At 43.0% G+C, this 10,000-nt stretch overlaps 1 protein-coding gene across 1 annotated transcript in view; it reads right to left on the bottom strand.

Annotated features, from left to right (window-relative positions):
• Positions 1 to 10,000, bottom strand: part of stxbp6 (syntaxin binding protein 6 (amisyn)) — a 133,396-nt gene that overhangs the window by 110,633 nt on the left and 12,763 nt on the right.

The raw sequence follows: 10,000 nt of genomic DNA, 5'->3' as shown, positions 1-10,000 counted from the left end.
GAGAGAGGAGGAAGAGGAGAAGAAGAGGAGGAGGAGAGGAGAGAGAGGAGAGAGGAGGAGAAAGAGGAGGAGAGGAGAGAAGAGGAGGAGAGGAGAGGAGAAGTGGTAGGGAGAGAGAGGGGAGAGCAGAGAGAGAGAGAGAGAGAGAGAGAGAGAGAGAGAGAGAGAGAGAGCAGGAGAGGAGAGAGAGAGAGAGAGAGAGAGAGAGAGAGAGAAGCATGCAGCTGGTCTCCTTGCCACATTCATCTCCACGTGGAAAACTTGATGAGAAACTAAAGCTATGGAAAAATAAAAATAAGAAATAGAAGAAAATGCAGACAGTGCAAGGATCCCTCTATGTAATTTTTGTTTGGTAACTTGTTTTTCCTGCACAAGTTTTAGTTTTCTTCTTCAGTTACACAGGTAGCCTTATCATGTGTCTTAGACGGTTTTCTTACAACGCATGACGAATCACACAATCGCTGCATACTATACTCCTATGCTACTGTACTACTGTATCCTACTAGTACTACTGCTATTGTGAAAAAAAATACTTTGATAGAATCATATCACACGGTCCTCTGCGGTCTCAACCCCTACTGTAGAGCGCTATAGCCAGGCAGGCCAATGCCATGCGCCTTTGGTAAGGGGAGCAAAGTGAGGGTCAAGAAAAGAGACGAGGAGAGAGCAGCCCGCTCCATCAACACATGTTTTGTGCAGGGATGACCGGCAGGGGAACAGACTGGCCAGCGTGTCCAGGGCCTAATGATCTCTGTGACCGCAGGCAAATGCAGCAGCATACCGAGACGATCTGTCAGAGCGCAAACAACAACCAGACTAGAGTTCTCGGGGCGATTTGAGGTTTCACAGTCCCAGATGACACACACACACACACACACACACACACAGTCCCAGATGACACACACACACACACACACACACACACAGTCCCAGATGACACACACACACACACACAGCGTCCAGATGACACACACACACACACACACACACACAGTCCCAGATGACACACACACACACACACACAGTCCCAGATGACACACACACACACACACACACACAGTCCCAGATGACACACACACACACACACACACAGTCCCAGATGACACACACACACACACACACAGTCCCAGGATGCGACAATAATGCCACACACACACACACACACACAGTCCTAGATGACACAATAGAAGTCTCAGATGGACAAAGTCCCAGATGACACACACACACACAGTCCCAGATGACAATAATAATACACACACAATACACAGTCCTAGATGACACACACACACACACACACAACACACAGTCAGTCCTAGAGTGACACACACACACACACACAGTCTGTAGATTGTTATATTACACACAGCACCCCAGATGACACAGTCACTAGACACACACACACAGTCTCTAGATGACACAGTCCTAGACACACACACAATACAGTCCTAGATAGACACATTGGCTACATACACATTATTACACATGCCACAGTCTCTAGAGATGACACACAATACATTACAGTCATGACACACACACATACAGTCTCACATGACACAATTCTAGATGACACACAGTCACTAGGACACACACATTACAGTTCTAGATGACACACACACACACACAGTCCCAGATGACACACACACACACAGTCCCAGATGACAATACACAATAATACACACAATACAGTCCCAGATGACACACACACACAATACACGAAGTCCAGATGACCACAGATGATGACACACACACACACACACACACACACAACACAGTCCCAGATGACACACACACACACACACACACACAGTCCTTGATGATGACACACACACACACACAAAGTCCTGTGATGACACACACACACAATAATAACACACACAGTCCCAGATGACACACACACACACACACACAGTCCCAGATGACACACACACACACACACACAGTCCCAGATGACACAACACACACACACACACACACAGTCCCAGATGACACACACACACACACACAGTCCCAGATGACACACACACACACACACACACACAGTCCCAGATGACACACACACACAACACACACACACAGTCCCAGATGACACACACACACACAGTCCCAGATGACACACACACACACACACACACACACTGCTCTGGGTAGAGTGCTGCTCTGGGTAGAGTGCTGCTCTGGCTCTGGGTAGAGTGCTGCTCTGGGTCTGGGTAGAGTGCTGCTCTGGGTCTGACGTTGTTAACTTCAGTCCTATTGAAATCCCTGCAGACCCTGTACAGTAGCCGGCCTCTGGACCCGGTCGTGACTTTCGCCTTTTTGCCTTTTAGTGATGTCCAGCCGTGGCATCTCACTGCTCCCCAAAACCCCTCGGGTCTTCACACTGATCCCCAAAACCCCTCGGGTCTTCACACTGCTCCCCAAAACCCCTCGGGTCTTCACACTGCTCCCCAAAACCCCTCGGGTCTTCACACTGCTCCCCAAAACCCCTCGGGTCTTCACACCTTTCGGCCACAAGGGACCGCTGCACCAGACCTGCATCCAGCTAGCTCTGGCTTAAACATGCAGGATAATAGGGCTGTGCAAATTAGTCAAATTAACCGATTAATCGTCAGTTATGACTTACAACATAGTCAAAATGTATCAAAATATATCAATTATTTTGGTGAATTCAATTTAGCAGCAGTGCTCTCATCTACTCTACCCATTTGCTGTGGTAAATGTTACATGATCTTTTTGTATGTTTTTCAGTTGAATTATTTACAAAATTCAATTCAAATTGAGGTAAGCTAAAAAAAAAGATGAGCTTTCCAAAATCATTGTGCAATCATTTTAAATAATCCTGATCTCAATATTGACCAAAATAATCCTGATTATGAGTTTCGCTGCACGGCGGTCATAATGAATAATAAGCTCTAAAAAAGGACAGGGTCCCATCAATCACTCCACAAAGAGCCCCAGTTTTGAACACACTGTTTAAACATGCTGGCCACTTGTACCTTTATCAACCAAATGCACATCCCTCAAAGCATTAACAACACATTTCCCCTGTTGAGCCGTATATAGAAAGATCTCAAACGAGCCCAAGCACAATCATTTGACTGAGGCAATGATGTGTACAGCTCTGCGTGGCTGTGAAACGCACAGCAGGCATAAACACAAAGCACCTAATTGCAGCGGGGATCCATCCTATCTCTAGGGCCCAGGCTCAATGCAGCACGGCTCGGCTCCGACAGCAAACTCCACACCACCTCCTCACTCCCTCCACACCACCTCCTCACTCCCTCCGACAGCAAACTCCACACCACCTCCTCACTCCCTCCTACAGCAAACTCCACACCACCTTCCTTTACTTCCTCCTACAACAAATCCCCACACCACCTTTACTTTCCTCTCCACACCACTCCTTCCTCACTCTTCTCCCTCCTGACAGCAAACCCACACCACCTCCTCACTCCCTCCGACAGCAAACTCCACACCACCTCCTCACTCCCTCCGACAGCAAACTCCAGACCACCTCCTCACTCCCTCTGACAGCTACACAGGGAGTCACACGCAAGACAAATTATCCCCTAAAACAACAACATGCTCCAAAAAAAAAACACAAAGGCTTCATCAATTTCGGGCACTCAAAAAATGATGCATCATGCAGTCAAATGGATTTTCTCCAATGAAAGTCTTTTTTGAAACCTCTGGTGCCATGCAGTTAAACATCATATGGAAAGTATATGGGCACGATGATAGTGGTCCCGCAGCAGGAAGCGTAGTAGCATTTAACAGATCGCAGCACCTTATTCATCATGTGTTCTCTGGTGTGAGAGAACGGTCTCGCTGGGTGGATCTGTTTGGCCCATGTTCAGGGGAATGTCAGGGGGACCACGCTGCTGTGTTGAAGTGGCATCGGGGCATGATCAGATCCACACACACACACACACACACACACACACACACACACACACACACTCTCTCTCTCTCTCGCTCTCTCTCTCTGGACGTGTCAGAGGCAATTAGGCCGATAGCAATGGCCCGGGCAGCATCGGAGATGAAGCACCAGCTCTCAGGAAGGCAGCTAATTTTCTGGATCCGCGAACAAAGCGGCTTTTTTTCACCTCAGACCAGCGACAGGCGACTGAAATCAGGACTTAATCACCGCTCTCACCACAGCAAATCACTTAGCCAGAGATGGCCAAGCAACTGACCCGGTTCATTTTTGGTGGAGGAGCCAGACTGCTTTTCACACACACACACACACACACACACACACACACACACACACAAATAAAACTGGACTCCTCAATTAAATTGCGAAAACGACCATCTGATGAGTCCAAACAGCCACAAATTGGTCACAGGCGATTTAATCTTCTAATTTAAAAGATCCTCCTTCTCCATAACTCACGCAAAAAATCACTGGTCTGCAGAATTCCTGGAAAGTGGTTTGTGGCCTTTCAACAGGGTATTCTGAGAATAAAAAAATGAAACAAAAAACATTATAAAAACACTGCAAATGAGTCACCACAGAGGAGCAGAGAGAGCCAAACACTATTATAGGAAATCTCTGTCAAAACAGATAGCTTAGGGAGATATGTTATGACTTTGAGCAACAAAACAGCTTTCACTGAGGGAACACCTAGAAAAACACGACACAACACAACAGCAGCACAACACAAGACAAGACACCTCAACACAACACAACACAGCACAGCACAACACAACACCACACACTGCAACACAACAACACAGCACAACACAACACAACACAGCACAACACAGCACAACACAACACCACACAACACAACACACTGCAACACCACACAGCACAACACAACACAACACAGCACAACACAACACAGCACAACACAACACACTGCAACACAACACAGCACAACACACTGCAACACAACACAACACAACACACTGCAACACCACACAGCACAACACAACACAACACACTGCAACACAACACCACACAACACGACACCACACAACACAACACACCACAACATACTGCAACAAAACACCACACAACACAACACAACACGACCATCTCCCTACCCAATGAAGTAATCACTTTCTCCCTCATATCTCTGCTTGAGTAAGAAATCCCTCTCTTCCCCATCTCTCTGCCCATGGAGGGCATCCCCCTCCTCCTCATCTCTCTGCCCATGGGCATCCCTCTCCTCCTCATCTCTCTGCCCATGGAAGGAACGGAGTGCTTTTGATTCAAACTCTCCCAGTTTCTAGCAAGCAGGAACATGAGAGACTGTCAAGTCTCCAATCTCCATGTCGACATACAACATAGCAAAGAATCTTCAATTTAGTAAAAGCTAATACTGATTTTTAACTACCGTACTAAACTACATAATTTGTGTGCATAGTTACATTTGATTAGAGCAAGGCCGTAATAAAAAATGAATAATTTGCCAGGCTACAATAGTATCACTCACTGTTGTGCAAAACCACTTGTTCCACACTGGAGAATGGTACTGTATGCTAAATGCTACTGTATGCTAAATGCTACTGTATGCTAAATGCTAAATGGTACTTCATGCTAAATGGTACTGTATGCTAAATGCTAAAGTATGCTAAATGGTACTGCATGCTAATTGGTACTGTATGCTAATTGGTACTGTATGCTAAATAGTATTGTATGCTAAATGCTAATGGTACTGCATGCTAAATGGTACTGTATCCTAAATGGTTATGTATCTGACAGAGAAAGGGAGTGCAGAAATGAGATAGGTAAGTGCAGATAATTGCCAGGAAATCACTAACTTGACTTGCTCTCTTGAGCCATAGATGAAAGTGAAAGTTGTGGAATACATGGAATTAGAAAATAACAATTGAAAATTAAAAAAAGCAGATATACAGATTGGTCATTTCTGAGAAATGACTCACTGCGTTCTCTCTCCGCCCTTCCTCTTCTGTAGCATTTGATCATTTTCAACTTGAACTTGGGTAAGTGCTTAACTACTTACACACTACTGTTCACTATGATACATTGTATACAGGACCGTATCATTTTCTATTTTATGTGATCATGTTATCAATGTTCATATGATTATAGTTATGGTTGTGATAGATAGATACTTTATTCCCCTGGGGATCAATAAAGTATCTATCTATCCATCTATCCATCTATCCATCTATCCATCTATCCATCTATCCATCTATCCATCTATCCATCTATCCATCTTGTAATTTGTTCAACCCATAATGGCATAAGATAAGAAAATTACACAGTATTGTTCAAAACATATACAAACAGATCACCCCATGTGTTTGTGAATTAGTACACGTAACAGATCACCCCATGTGTTTGTGAATTAGTACACGTAACAGATCACCCCATGTGTTTGTGAATTAGTACACGTAACAGAATGAACTGATTTCACCCGCCACGCACATTTCCATTAGAGTAGAACCTCGGCCCTAACATTCTGGACAACACTGTGTGTGTGTGTGTGTGTGTGTGTGTGTATGTCGGCCCTAACATTCTGGACAACACATTAGGTGTACAATAACTTGTACACAGTAGAAAAGTAAAAACAGTACTTCAACAAGTCAGCTCTAGTGTCTGTGTGTGTGTGTGTGTGTGTGTGTGTGTGTGTGTGTGTGTGTGTGTGTGTGTGTGTGTGTGTGTACGGACGGACAGGCGACACCCAGCCTGAGGGCTGGTGTGATGGTCGCACAGCACAGCTGATTAGCTCAGCTCCCAATAAAACTGGCCGGGAAATTGCTTCATTTTACAACCATCTCTCTCTGAATCTCTCTGAAAGAGTCAACATCACAGCCTCCAGCTACAAGCAACAGGGACAGAAATGGAAGCAGAGAGAGAGAGAGAAAGAGAGAGAGAAAGAGAGAGAGAGAGAGAGAGAGAGAGAGAAAAGAGAGAGAGAGAGAGAGAGAGAGAGAGAGAGAGAGAGAGAGAGAGAGAGGGGGGAGAGAGAGGAAGAGAAGGGGAGAGAGGGAGAGAGAGAGAGAGAGAGAGAGCCCCGCAATCCCGCAACTTGGCACAAACACCCTACACATAAGAGACGTCCGGAGTACCAGCAGAAGAATCCCATGTCGCCACATCAACACCATCAGCTGCACCAGGAACACCTGCACCCACCAGCACCGAGACACCGGGGTAGCCACCCCAACTCGAGGGTGCTTACAGCAGGGAGCAGCTCCGTGGCAGAGCCGGCGCCATGACCTCCACACACCACATGGCAGGCCAGAGCAGCAGGAGCAGCCTACGATGCAACAGTGCTGAAAGACTCCACGCAGCACTAAACTAGCAGAGATCAGAGATCTATTAGACATCATATGCACACGGCTAATGGACTAGTCGTGAGTCATACAAATATATTTACTGTTTATTAATAGTAACCATAACAATGTCTAAATAATAGTGATATATATGCATACATAAACAATATTAAAACACATAATATATATATATATATATATATATATAATATATAATATTATATACTATAATTCAAAATGATAGGTTTAACTCATCTTAGAGGTCAATGAAACTTGTTAAAATTTGTCAAATCATTATTAGTACATTACTTGTGTGATGAAATCTTTGTCAGTTTCACTGTGGAATATTCAGGGCATTAATTCATCCAGCTTTGGTTGTAAAATTAAAGCCCTGGAATTTAAGAAAAGCATTCAAAACACAGATATAATAATTCTCCAAGAAACATGGCGCAAAACTGATGAAGTGACTCTCTGTCCCACAGGATATTGTGAAATAGCCATTTCCTCCAGAAAACATGTAAAAGTCACACGTGGAAGAGATTCGGGGTATAATTATTTGGTTGAAATTAGAAATAGCCAATATATTACTACAATCAAAAAAAAGAAGAATCACATATCTGGCTTAGAATTGACAAAAAACTAACACAGACAACAAATGATATATTCCTCTGTGCTCTGTACATTCCCCCCTCTGAATCTCCCTACTATAATGAAGAGATTTTTGATACTCTCCACAGTCAGATCAACCACTTTCAGGCCCAGGGTAAAGTGTTGATTCATGGAGACCTAAATGCCAGGACAGGATCTTTAGCCGACTACAACTCAGATGAAGGTAATAACCATATATTCGCAGCGACATCCATCAAACATGGTAAACTTTGCCCGTAATACTTTTGACAAATCAGTCAATAAAAAATGGTAAATTGCTCATCGAGCTCTGTAAAAGCCTTGGTCTGTACCTGCTCAATGGTAGGGGTGCGAGGGGACTCATTAGGGAGATATACCTACAGCTCACCACTTGGCTGCTCAACAGTTGATTATATGATTACAGATTTGGACCTATTCACTTTCAAAGCATTCACGGTCAAACCACTAACACCTCTGTCAGACTACAGTCAAATTACTATGTATCTTAAAATTAGCTAAAAATACCAACACACACAGAAGGCCCATACCTGTAATGCTGTACAGCACTAGAGAAACCTACAGGTGGGCCCATAACAGCAAAGAGGAGTACCTGAAAGCTTTTTGTCAACCTAAAGTGGGTTCTCAAATAGAAACATTTTAGCACATACTTACCTGCATAATAAAGAGGGCGAAACCATGCAGCCAAGAACTAAACAACATTTTCCATTACCTGGCAACCATTTCTAATCTTAAAACTACCAAAAAATCTCTCATAGGAATAAACAAGAAAAGGAAAAATGGTTTGATCAAGATTGCAAATTAATGAGGAAAAACTTAGGCTCCTGTCAAATAAAAAAACATAGACAACCCGACAATCCTGGTTTACTTTAGCTATTATGAAGAGCTTAAACAATACAAAAAACACACTCAGAAAGAAGAGGGAACAGTTCACAAAAAAATCAATTAGAGACAATTGAAGAATCTTTAAATTAAAATAATTTCTGGAATAACTGGAATAAACTTAACAAAAAAGCAACATGAGGAACTTTGCCATCCAAAATGGAGGAGTATGGAAAAGTCACTTTGAAAACCTCTATGGAAAACACAGTATGAACCCAGAACAAACCCAAATATACCAAAAAATGATTGACATGGAAAAACACAATAAATAAATATCAAAACCCACTAGACTACCCAGTTACAGAAAATTAACTAACAGAAAACTCAAAGGCTTGCAGCCAAGAAAGGCAAGTGGCCCTGATGGCATTCTCAAATGAAATGATTAAAATGCAAGCCACAATTTTCATCTGGCTATTCTAAAACTGTTCAACTTGGTGGAGTGTCGGATACTTCCCTGATGTCTGGAATGAAGGACTCATTACACCCCTTTTCAAAAGTGGAGACAAATTAGACCCTAATTACTACCGGGGCATTTGTGTAAACAGTAATCTGGGGAAGTTATTTTGTAGCATTTTAAACAATAGAATAATAAACTTCCTTATCGAGCATGATGCCCTGAGTAGAAGTCAAATTGGTTTTACCAAAATGTAGAACATCAGATCATATTTTCACCCTACACACCTTAATAAATAAATATGTAAACCAAAAAAAAAAACAAAAAATATTTGCTTTGCTTTGTAGATTTCCAGAAGGCCTTGATTCTATTTGGCATGATGGCCTATTTTGTAAACTTATTGAATCTGGTGTAGGGGGAAAAGCATACAACATAATAAAAACAATGTATTTAAACAACAAATGTGCAATTAAAATTGGAAACAAACAAACAGAATTCTTCACTCAAGAACGGGGTGTGAGACAGGGCTGTCCTCTATCAATCGACCCTCTTCAATATATATATTAATGAATTGGCAAAAAAGACTCGAGCAGTCAACAGCTCCTGGCCTCCTATTAAATGACTAAATCAAATTTCTTCTTTTTATGATCTACTTGGTTCTGCTGTCGCCAACAGAAGAGGGTCTACAGCAGAACCTAAATGTCCTGCACAAGTTCTGTCAGACCTGGGCCCTGACTATTAACCCACAAAAAACAAAAATACTAACCTTCCAGAAAAAATCCAGACATCAGAGAAAGAAATTAACCCTTGGTACATATGCAATCGAACAAG

Source organism: Alosa alosa, chromosome 1, assembly GCF_017589495.1.
Source record: "Alosa alosa isolate M-15738 ecotype Scorff River chromosome 1, AALO_Geno_1.1, whole genome shotgun sequence".
In the NCBI taxonomy this organism is placed as follows: Eukaryota; Metazoa; Chordata; class Actinopteri; order Clupeiformes; family Clupeidae; genus Alosa; species Alosa alosa.
Note: the sequence above shows the minus strand (reverse complement) of the source record. Positions and strands in the feature narration are given on the sequence as shown.